The sequence below is a fragment of the Megalobrama amblycephala genome, linkage group LG7 (genome assembly GCF_018812025.1).
Source record: "Megalobrama amblycephala isolate DHTTF-2021 linkage group LG7, ASM1881202v1, whole genome shotgun sequence".
Lineage (NCBI taxonomy): Eukaryota > Metazoa > Chordata > Actinopteri > Cypriniformes > Xenocyprididae > Megalobrama > Megalobrama amblycephala.
The window spans coordinates 9,011,605-9,024,057 of record NC_063050.1 but is presented as its reverse complement, the minus strand read 5'-3'; the positions used below and the strand labels follow the sequence as shown (position 1 = coordinate 9,024,057).

The following is a 12,453-nucleotide window of genomic DNA, read 5'->3' as shown; positions in this document are numbered from 1 at the left end:
AACCCTTTAAATCCCAACAGAACATTAAACACTAACAGATCTCTCAAAATCTCAGCAGAGGAGGGTTGAATGACAAAAACAGCATTACCAGCTTCACTTATTACTAACCAGTTTGATTTTATTTCTGTCGGACATCTACAGAAGTTCTTACTGAGTTTTGTGAGTCACCATTGTGCTGAAGAGTAGAGCCTGTGCTTCAGTCCAGGAGAAGATCAAGAGACACTGATGGTGACATTCTGCATTTTGCTTTATTTAAAAAGCAGTAATCTATTGCAGTAATGTCAATTAACTACTTTTTTTTTTTTTTTAGTTAAAGGGCTAGTTCACCCAAAAATGAAAATAATATACCACTATGAAGCTTTGTGAAGCACCGAGGCTTTCCCCTCAAAGTGTATCGTAAAAAGGTTCATTACTCGAAGCTTTTCAACACGGTGCACACTAACGACATCTTGTGGTCAAAAGGTGGAAAAAACTGCATTTGCGTCCCAGACGACCGAGCTATTTTCGGACTGTTTCATGTAATAAATCAGTCTGTGCTATGAAAAGCGTATAGAACAATGTAAATTATTATTATACATAAAGTCTTTCACATGTCATTTTACTCATACAATTTGAATAAATGAGTCTGTGAATACATTTTTTGGGGGGAAATAGGCAAGCTTGGGCATATATTATCAAAATAAATAGGCTAAGTATGAACTGGGAATAAATACAAACTGAACATGCACAAAACTGCAAATGTAAATATTTATTCGTATAATGACATATTCTTTTGCTAAAAAGCAAATGACACTTCACATCTAGCAAGGGTTTATGTTATATGAATCAGAATACGAAGCGGTCACGTGGTTGTGTGCGAAAACGAAGCTTCAGACATCACCGATCACATGGTTATGGTAAAACGAATCAAGCTCTGATACAGTGGCTGCGTCCAAAACCCTAGTTAGCTGTCTTGCTGCCTCGGATTGTGGGATATCAAAGGCAGCTAAAGATACATCTATGCTTCCTTCAAAAATCAATCAGATGAAGGTATCCCAGGAAACAGGAAGTGAAGGTAACATTGAATTCGGATGTGCCTTGATGCCTTCCTACCTTGAAATGTGTCCTCAAAAGGCAGCATTTTCCAGTTTTCGGACGCAGCCAGTGCCGACCCTAGCCTCTTTGGCGCCCTAGGCAAGATTTTTTTTGGCGCCCCCTTATATTGTGATTTATCCAAAGGGGCGAATCTACAAAATTATTTATAGGGTGGCAAAGGGGTGGCATGAGGTCTATGAGGGGTGGCAACACCAAAGCAAGCGCTCATGCATAGGTTTTGGAGATTTATAGCCTTACATACACAATTGTGTTCACAAACATTGCATTACCAGAAAGTATCTATAATACTGTATGAAATTAATAAATAACAAACTTTCCATCATGGCACCAAGTAAATACACTATATGAAATACTTCTAAATGAGTCTGAGCTTGTATCACTAAAGGAGATGAGCAGTTTTATTAATATTACACAGGTTACTTCAATGGTATAAATCACATTTTAGTGCAAGTTAAAGAGCAACAAAACAATTGTTGAGTTTCTGTTATTAACAGAGGTGGGAATGTCTGTGTGTGTTCACCCAGAACACCCCATCAACTACATACTCTAGCAACACCCCAGCAACTGCATAGCAAGTGCCTAGCAACCACCCAGAATCTCCAAGCAACCACCTAGCAACACTTTGGCAATCACCCAGGACATCTATATTCTGGACTAACTGACCAAAGTTTTTACATTTTTTAAACAAGACTTTAGGTTGGGTTTATGACAAGCCAACATAAATTTGTCTTTCAAACTTTTCAGTCATATTGTTTTTCTTGATTGCTAATGCACAATTCATGAAACAATTCAACATTTTCTCACAGCTAAACACAATATCAAAACTATACACCAACTTGTACAAACCTCAAACATCCAGGTCAAAATAAAATGTTCTAGTCAAAAACTTATTCTTGTCTGACAAAATCAAACTTTGGCATCAGATGACACACAAAACATAACAAATACACAGACTACTGCACTGCCCAGTGAACACTAGTGAGATCAATTCATATAACACGGTAACAAAAATACCTCTTTTTCATTTTACTATTATAAATTGATCTTGCAGTAGATGAAAAGCATGAGAAAAATAAGTATGAACTTGATATGCACCAAAATACAATAGACTGTCAATTGCAGTAAAAGTAAATTCAGCATCCTCTGCACATTTGGCTAAATTTCATTACAGTATACAGTATATACAGTACTATAGCAGTGTATTGGTCTTCTGACACAAGACTATATCCCTAGGCAATCATTTCTCAGCGCTGCAAAAAAATACATATAACAAATGGCTACAAAGAAAGTTAACAATCACAACATTGAGGGTGAACAACGTGACATTTCCCTCATCTAAAGTAGCCTACTGGTACTGTGTAAGTTTAAAACCCCTGTAAATTATTCATTCAGCTCTCTCTTAGATTTTTTTACTGGTGTGTCATCAGTTTTGCTACCTAATGTTGTCATTGTTAAACGTTTTGAGAAATGTGTCTTTGAACGAATGGTTTGGGAAACTGGGCCAACTGAATCACTTATAATGTGTTAGCAATCGAGAAAAGCTAAAATACGTTTAGATTCTTACCCAAACTCTGCTATTAGTTTCTGTGATCGGGATCTCCGTATTGATTTCATGTTATTGGTTCGTCGGATGGCAAAAATACCTTTATCCATGATGAAAGTGTTGCGGGCGGTCGCTGAATCAACTCGTCAAAAAATTATGAAAATTAATCTGACATATTCGGATGGGACTACATTTCTCACAGGACTTCTGAGTTAGCCGGGAAGCAGTAATTTCCGATTCACGTACAAATATGGGAAAAAAATCGTAAGTGAACTTGGCTGCGCTGTGTTTTTGACTCTCAAAGAACCGATTCATAAGAGTCATTTGTTAATGAAGCACACTGGGCGCGCTGCGTGCAACCATCATGCACAGTTTATTGAAAGACGTGTTTTCTTGCCATTACTTTGTGTTAAGCAATTTTTTTAGACATCATATTGAAGCGCCGCTCCTGAAAAGCAGTACTTCAAACACTACTTACATATTTTATTCTGTGATAATTTTGGGGTGGCAAAGCTTCTTCTTAGGGTGGCAGATGCCACCCCGTGTCACCCCGGTAGATCCGCCCCTGTCCACGCATCCGGCCTCTTTGGCGCCCCCCTAGCGAGATTGCGCCCTTAGCACTTGCCTATACTGCCACAGTTTTGACAAGAAATTAAACTTCTTTGAACTTTACAATAAACGTCTATCTTTAAAACAGTTTATTTAGACTTAGATGATACATTGTGTGTCATTTTTCATTTGTGCTACATTATCTAAACGAGGTGATTGCGTATGTTTTTATTGTTTCAGTTTATTTCCAATATTACAAGCTTAACTTAATACCTTTAAACCTGGATGATGTGACTTGTTTAACATGATCAACCCAGTTACTCTGGAAGTATTTTTTCATTAAAAAAAAATAATAATAATAATAATTTGATCAAAGACTGGAGATTGCATCGGAAAGTAAAGTAGTGATTGAAAGCAACATTGTTTAATTTGTCTCATCTTTACTCTTATCTGGTGTCGTATAGCCCACACTTGTTTAGTTCTAATAATGCTCTTTAATGTGATGTGCGTTCTTTTATTTCTTTAATAGAAAGTGTTCGGATTCTGCCGTTACATATTACACAAACAATACAAATGCTTGCACGCTCCTTTCAATCACGAAATCCATTGAAATATTTTTTTTCACCATGCATGCAAGATTAATGTTGGGAAATTTAAATTGGTAGATTAAGCTCTCTATTTGTGATCGATTGTACTTTTGTGGAATAAATAAAAAAAAAATCTGTGCTGTGTGCACTGCATTGATAGAGGCTAAAGTGAAAGTTGTTTTACGCTATGAAACGTCTGCCTTTCAAACGCGCCTACTTTAAATATTGTGCGGGAAACAGAAATCTGATCAGTTATCCAGATACAGAGGCCACTTAAAGGTGCTACAGAGGATGTTTTGGTTTATACATTTTTGCAATATTACTTGAAACTGTCTTTACTAACTGATAAAAGACTATTTATTAGGTGCACTGAAAGGAATAATATTAATATACATCATATGTGCACGAGGTAGGGCCTTAAAAACATCAGCCAATCGTTTACGCGATCATCGCGTAAAGGATTGGCCCTCTGGCTTGTCAGTCACTGCCATTACGTTCCTTGTGAGAGACGTGCGCGCTCCAGTAACTTTCCACAGGTGCCGAATGCAATGTTTTTGTCAGGTGTAACAACTGCAGATTATGAGTTACCTGCGGTGAGTCCGACATAATGAATCCACTAACACGACACAGCGAATGCCACTGGTAAACAAACACTCGTGTTCCAATACTCGTGCATGAGTTTTGGGAGGCGTTCCCTCGAAATGAGCTGTGAAGGAGGGGGGTTGTTCTTACACATGCACCTATTTCAAAAACTCACTAACAGACTTTGGTTTCTCAGTCGACGAAAACATCCTCTGTAGCACCTTTAATGTGATCAAATATAAATGCGCTGTGTCCTGATTAGCTAATGATCTGATCTGCTTGATCAGATCACGGTGATCGCATATTAATCGGCAAGTGTAAACGCAGCCTATATCTAACTGCCTTGTGCATCCGGTTGGTGAGGTTTGAAAACGTGCTCTGATGCTGGAAGTGATCTCTCACATGTATACTTCATCAGCAGAGATTGAGTACATTGGGAGTAAGCAGATAAACATCAAATTTTTATTTTTGGGTGAACTATCCCTTCAAGTTTCATTTTAATAAGTAGAAATAAATGCGCAGTCTATATCATTGCCCCAATATGACATTTTACAACTTTTAGTAAAACATCTTTGAGAAATTTAAGGCAATGCTTTTTCTAAGTACACACAACTAATTACATTTTACAGTTTAAATATATTGTAAATATATTTTTCAATATATGAACATATATAACACATTAAATTAATGCAATATATTATTTAATTTATTTTTCAGTATACTTGCATCATAAATCATGCATATATGGAAATATGTTTTCATTCCATAAGGGAAGAATAGTCTGACACATATAGTGTTATGTCATTATTTTAACATTAAAAAATAAGCCACTATACATTTATTGTAGGTGTTGATATGGTGACGTCAGTCAGAATGGCTCCTCCTCTTCCTCTGATCTTTCTGCTCATGATTCACGGTGAGTCAATGCAACACTTCAAAAACACTCAAGAGAAACTGGATTGCATTTTTATGCATATGCTGAATAAAAGGATGAATTCTGTGTTTCAGGGGTTTCTAGTGCTGATTGGGGTGTGAGTTACAGTCCTTCACACATCTGTGCACTAAAGGACTCATCAGTGATAATGAACTGCACTTATACATACCCTACTGGACATCAGATCATGAAAGTCTTCTGGACTAAAACACAGGAAAAAGTTAATGGAGAGTATCCAGATCTGTCTAATGACACAGAATACAGTCAGAGGCTTCAGTATCTGGGAGATAAACAGCAGAACTGCATCATGAGACTGAGTCATGTGACACTGAATGATTCACACGAATACTATTTCAGATTCTTCACTGATAAAGACAAATGGATTGGTGATCCAGGAGTGACTCTTACTGTCACAGGTGACTTTCATGAGGTTTCTCTCTTCTACTGTGCATTATGTTGAATAATAATCAGTGTATGACAGCAGCACTAGATATAATGTGTGTGTTGTGTTCAGATCTTCAGGTGGAGTCTCCTGAGAGAGTGACAGAGGGAGATTCAGTCCGTCTGACATGTAAAAGCAGCTGCACTCTGACTGACAGAGCAACATTCATCTGGTACAGAAACTCACAGCCATTAACTGAGAGAAGAGACAGAAACAATGAACTCCTGCTGCAGTCAGTCAGAAGAGAGGATGCAGGCAGATATAGCTGTGCTGTACACGGACACAATCACATCTCTCCTGCTGTTCAGCTCAATGTCATGTGTGAGTACAGATTCATTTGTTCTTTTAAAAAGTGGTGATTGTGATTAATCAAAGATTTCATTTTTGTCTTTTTTTAGACCCACCCAGGAACGTCTCAGTGTTGATAAATGGATCTGATGAAATAGTGTCAGGAGATTCAGTGACTCTGATCTGCAGCAGTGATTCAAACCCTCCTGCTCTGAACTTCAGCTGGTTTAAGGAGAATGAAAGCTCAGCTGTTGGATCTGGACAGAGTTTCAGTGCACTACAGAGTGGACGCTTCTACTGTCAGGCTCACAATCAACATGGATCTCAGAGATCAGACGCTGTAACTGTGACTGTTAAAGGTAGAGCAGCTCATATACTTACTTTACTCTTTCTAAAGTGAAGAAAATGAATCTGTTCAGATGTTTTACTCTTTTGTAGGACATCTGGTGATATTATACATATCCATTGGAGTGGTTTGTGGAGCTGCAGTGATCATCATGATGCTGGTTTGGTAAGATATGTGTCTGTGGTACTATGTAGTGTGTGTGAATGAGTGACTGAGTCAGAAGGTTGTGAATTCAGTGAGACGTCATGATGAACGTGAGCCAAGGCACAATTTCCAATTTCTCATCCTCTCTTTCCACACTGACAGCTACTCAGTTAGTTATTGAACGAGGAAGTCTGAAGCTCACATCTTTACTGCAGTAAATCCTGAAGATACACCAGATTTCATCACATTCAGAACGGCAGTGTCACGTCCTAGAGAAACCTCATTGGTTCAAAATCATAATTGTGTATTAAACATCACATAAGTTCAGATTGGTTGTAATTGTGTCAAATCATTGTCTTTAAAGGAGAATCAGGAGGATGAAAAAGAGAAATGACACACAGGAGTCTCAGGTGAGAACAATTTATTTTTTTATCAATAATTTACTGATCAGGTAAATTAATTTGTAACTAAAAGTGAAAGTTTAAATGTAGCTGTGACTTTATTTAATGAGTTGTTTATATTGTTGTTTATATATATATTATTTTCTCTCTATTCGGTTTCTTTCTTTCTTTGGCACAGATGGTTGATTCCAGACCTCATCATGACAGACACAAAGCTTGTGATGTTGAATTGAGTAATCCTGTGTATGGGAATGTAACGGTAAATGTTTTAACTGAGGATTTCCTACACTTTTACTCAAACAGAATTAAACGCTCCTCAATGTCAGTGTGAAAATATCAAATGTCTTTTAAGTATATGGAAATTTAAATAACACAGTCCTGTTTTTACTTTGTCTCTTCATTCATAAAGGCTGATCAGCTTGATGATTTTAAACCCGAACTAAACTCGTCTGTGTATGAAAATCTTCCAGTAAGTAAGAATACCTACAAGACTGAGAAAAAAATCCCAACCTATTACTCTTTCATCATGAATGTTCTTGAAACTTTTATTTAAACTTCTTTCTTTTTCTTTCTTTCTTTCTTTCTTTCTTTCTTTCTTAATCAGCATAACAACAAGAGGCTGTAATGTTTTGAACACACAAATATATTACAGCCTTTATGCATGTCTTTGTGGGCGGAGCCCTGAATGATTGACAGGAGTGCCGTGATGACATGTGACTTAAGTCATTTGGGATCATTTTATAGATGGATGGGCAAAAATGGTAAATGGTTAATGAATTGATGTAAAAGTGTGTAATCACCGAAGTGTGTTTTTCTTTATGCTTTGTATCACGTATAAAGCTTACTTCATTTAGATTATTAATGTTTTTAACCTTAAGTATCAGTATTGTTCATGTTTCAAATAAAAGGCAGAAAAAAAAAATTGTTAGGAAGAATATATTTTGCTTCATTTGTCCTTGATCTCTTATTCTGTTTTTTAAGTTCTTCTTTTGCTGTTTTTAATTTGTTGTAGTCTTAAAAGAGATCACCTTTAAAAGGTTAGTTCACCCAAAAATGAAAATTATGTCATTAATGACTCACCCTCATGTCGTTCCAAACCTGTAAGACCTCCGTTCATCTTCGGAACACAGTTTAAAATATTTTAGATTTAGTCCGAGAGCTTTCTGTCCCTCCATTGAAAATGTATGTACGGTAGACTGTCCATGTCCAGAAAGGTAATAAAAACATCATCAAAGTAGTCCATGTGACATCAGTGGGTTAGTTAGAAGTTTTTGAAGCATCAAAAATACATTTTGGTCCAAAAATAACAAAAACTACGACTTTATTCAGCATTGTATTCTCTTCCGGGTCTGTTGTCAATCCGCGTTCACGACTCCGCAGTGACGCTGCTGACGTGTTATCTGGTGCGCTCGAGCTTCGTTTACAGTCTGAGGGAGACGCAAGCTGTAAACAAAACAACCTTCGCAAACATGTCTAAAAGTTGTGAATTAGTTGTAACATTAAAACAGGAGATCATGACTGGATCATGACAGGAGATCATGACTCCATGCTCAAAGTGGAGCTCCGAGCATTATAAATTCCAGGATATGCTTTTTTTCATTGGTTGTTCAGTGCTATTTTCTGATTGGCTATTGTGTAGCTTCTTTCTTTTTTTGATTGGCTGATAAGTGGCAGGCTCGACTAAGAACTCCAGGGGAGACGCGCTTGATTCCTGCCCGGTTCCACAGAGAGAGCGGCGCGGCCAGATACATTTTAGGCGCTGACACTTGAGAGCCCAGTAATGCCACAGCTGGAACATGTGGAACGTTCAGCAGATGAGATGACATTACGTCAGCAGGGGTCACTGCGGAGTCGTGAACGCGGATTGTCAACAGAACCGGAAGAGAATACAATGCTGAATAAAGTCATAGTTTTTGTTATTTTTGTACCAAAATGTATTACTTTGATGATGTTTTTATTACCTTTCTGGACATGGACAGTCTACCGTATATACATTTTCAACGGAGGGACAGAAAGCTCTCGGACTAAATCTAAAACATCTTAAACTGTGTTCTGAAGATGAACGGAGGTCTTACAGGTTTGGAACGACATTAGGGTGAGTCATTAATGACATAATTTTCATTTTTGGGTGAACTAACCCTTTAATGAGTATCTTGTCATTTCCTATAAGAGCCACACTGTTCTTTTCAAGCCTATAAGCAGTTATTGATGCCTTAATGCTTCTGTGATATGGATGATGAGACCATACATGAATTTAGCTTTCCTTTGTTTTCAGTTGACCTAATGCCCTGCTATATATGAGTTACAGCGAGCTCAATAAACTTTGACTTTGAGTGAACAGCACTTCTCGTGTTTGTGTCATTCTTGGTCCCCGGTACCGGTGCTCAACTCTGCTCTGCATTATATTGATTTGGTATTAGAGGTCCATAATGTTTATTCAACAATCATGCTCTCGTTGTACAATCCACACTTTTCTGTCATTCAGTACATTAGAATAACCAACGTGATCTCATGAGAATATGTATTTTTATGTAAAGTGTGGTTCTACCACAAGTACATTTACTTACATTTTCATACACACAAAAACATACAATATAGCGCTAAAACTTTAAAAAATAAAAATAATTTAATTAAAAATAATTATGTATGAACAGCAATAAAACGTACTTAATTTACATATCCAAGTGTGAATGTGTATGCATTCCCATTAATATTAAAATCATGGCATTAATGTTTTAATTCTGTTGTATTCAATTGTCATATCAATACATGTTTTTAGTCAAATTTATTGAATGCAGTTTACTCATCTACTTAATATGAAATAACATTTCTGTTTGTGACTTGTGCTGCAAACTCATTTCGGAGGATTACATAATGTTAAACAAGACTACACTTTGAAACACTTTGAAATTTCTGTAATTGTTTAACCATTTTGTAATATTTAGTTTATTTGTTGTGTGACACAGAAGGCGTTCTCTCCAATGAAGCAACTGACAATACAACCATAAGATACACCAAAACACAACATAAACTCACAAATCACATCAATTTTATTTGTTCGCTATTCTCCAAATCTTTACAATCCATATGATTGTAAGGAACAGATCCAAATTTAGCCCTTTATCCAGCGATCTTCATCTTCATTCTCAGCAGCGACCGTCACAGTCAAAGATCATGGTCGTTATGATTTAAATTTGAAAGTTTGTTTGTTATTCTTTTATTTATAACAGTACATAGTTTTAAGAAATTGTTATGGGTAGGTTTAGGGGTATGTGTAGGATTAGCAGCTCAAAATATCGTTTTAATGTTATATTTTTACTAAAATTGTCATTTTCCTCCTCATTTCTGTCCATTATGTTTTATTCTTTTAACATTCTGTATGAAATGGGTATGTTTATGTTCGGCAGGGGGTTTATGGATCTTAAATTTATCTGCAAAACGATAAAACTATGCATATATCTTTATGACATGAAAGATTCGTAAATATTATACGTTTTTTCGCTGTAAAAAAAGTTAGTATTTTTATATTTTAGTGCTATAAATACATCAATATTGTACATTCCAGCACCTTTCTAAACGTAGGCTTCAAAAATGTATGTTTTTTGACTTTGAAAGCTACATATTTATACCTACATATTAACAATGAGACCAGGCTAGAATAGCAGCATAAGAGATTAAAGAGCATTGCATTTATAGATTGATAGAGAAAAACAAACGATCTAGTCAGATTATTAATATGATTATAAATACTTCACAATATTACACTAGCAATCTTAGTGTTGTTTGGAACAACAACTTTTCAATAAAAAAAAGTCCTTAACAGCAACTTACGTTTCAACATGAAGTTAGTTTGTATTCCTTATTTGACAACAAATACAATTCCAACTGAAGTTACTTCATAAGTGACCTACTGAAACAGGCTGAAAGCCAGACTGGGATAATGGGTGGAGCAGAGCAACAGACATTCCCTTCCCATGTAACTACTGGTCGCTCAAGCGACTCAAGGGCTGCAGAGAGCTCTGGAATGGATTCATGGGCTGGAGCGGGCTCTGGAATGGAGTCATGGGCTGGAGAGGGCTCTGGAATGGATTCATGGGCTGGAGAGGGCTCTGGAATGGAGTCATGGGCTGAAGCGGGCTCTGGAATGGATTCATGGGCTGGAGCGGGCTCTGGAATGGATTCATGGGCTGGAGAGGGCTCTGGAATGGAGTCATGGGCTGAAGCGGGCTCTGGAATGGATTCATGGGCTGGAGCGGGCTCTGGAATGGATTCATGGGCTGGAGCGGGCTCTGAAATGGATTCATGGGCTGGAGCGGGCTCTGGAATGGATTCATGGGCTGGAGCGGACTCTGGAATGGATTCTCTGGAATGGATTCATGGGCTGGAGCGGACTCTGGAATGGATTCATGGGCTGGAGCGGGCTCAGGGACTGGAGCCAATGTATATGCAGCCCACACACATCTTGGCTGAGGGCTCAGGCGTGGCGGCCATGACGGGACGAGGCTCTGGAATGGCGGGCATCTTGGGACAAGACTTTGAGATGGAGGATACTGAGGAAGCGACTTCCACAGTAAAAACAGAGCCACTCAGTTGCAATGCCAGATCTATATTTGTCCAACTGAGATCATGAAATAGCATGAGGGAACTGAGTGGATCAGACACCCCCCCCCCCCCCCCCTCAAAAAAAATATTATAAGACACACCTCGTCAAATGCACACACACACTTTAATAACAAAAGACAAAAAATAAAGACACTCTAAACCTGGAAACTGGCAAATAGTCCACAAAAAGAAATAGAAACATAATCCAAAGACCACAAAGGAAGGAACAAGACATCCATGAGAAATAAATACAATAAATACAACTCATGACCCACAACTAAAACACAAGAGCTTAAATAGGCAAACTAAAACCAGTAAATGATCAACAGTTGGGAGAAAATAAACCATAATGAGTCCAGGCACAGGATTGTGGGGAATGTAGTTCATAATGGGAAGAACAAAGTCATAAGGAGTGCCCTCTGGAGGAACTCATGGGCACTCCAGCTGGTGAACGTGACACTTATCAACACACAAAAGAGGAAGTGAGACTAAGGGTTTTAGTAAGTACGATCTTATACAGTCAAATTCATTAAATTAATTTAAAAAGGATCAAGGCTGCATTTGTTCACTCAACAGAAACTGTGAATAAATAAAAGTTCACAAACATTTGTGAAATCACAAACATCTTAAAGAAACGCTTTGAAAATGTTTGAAAAACTTTGCATGTTCTTGTCTCTGTTCACTTCCTCTTTCTTTCTTCGTTTGGCTAATTCTCACGCTCTGAAGGATGCTGCTTTATTTGTTTTGTCCATTTTATGATGATCTATTTTCTTATCATACAAAAAGTTTTTTTTTTTAATAGTTTTAATTAAAGCTGGTTTTGAAGCAGCAAGTGAGGGTAAAATGTACTTGAAAAGAGGAAGATAAAGAGTTTGTCTTAAAGAGAAATCTTCCTGTTCTCACTGTATTGTTTCATCACTGAAAAACGGTAAGATTTCTT

At 37.4% G+C, this 12,453-nt stretch overlaps 1 protein-coding gene and 1 long non-coding RNA gene across 2 annotated transcripts in view; both read left to right on the top strand.

Annotated features, from left to right (window-relative positions):
* The window catches only part of LOC125271224 (B-cell receptor CD22-like), a 1,156,500-nt gene that overhangs the window by 91,924 nt on the left and 1,052,123 nt on the right, over positions 1-12,453 (top strand). The window lies entirely within an intron of this gene.
* LOC125271324 lies at positions 6,538-7,342 on the top strand. The gene is made up of 3 exons (XR_007185563.1): positions 6,538-6,920; positions 7,090-7,170; positions 7,321-7,342. It is a non-coding gene; the product is annotated as an uncharacterized LOC125271324 (long non-coding RNA).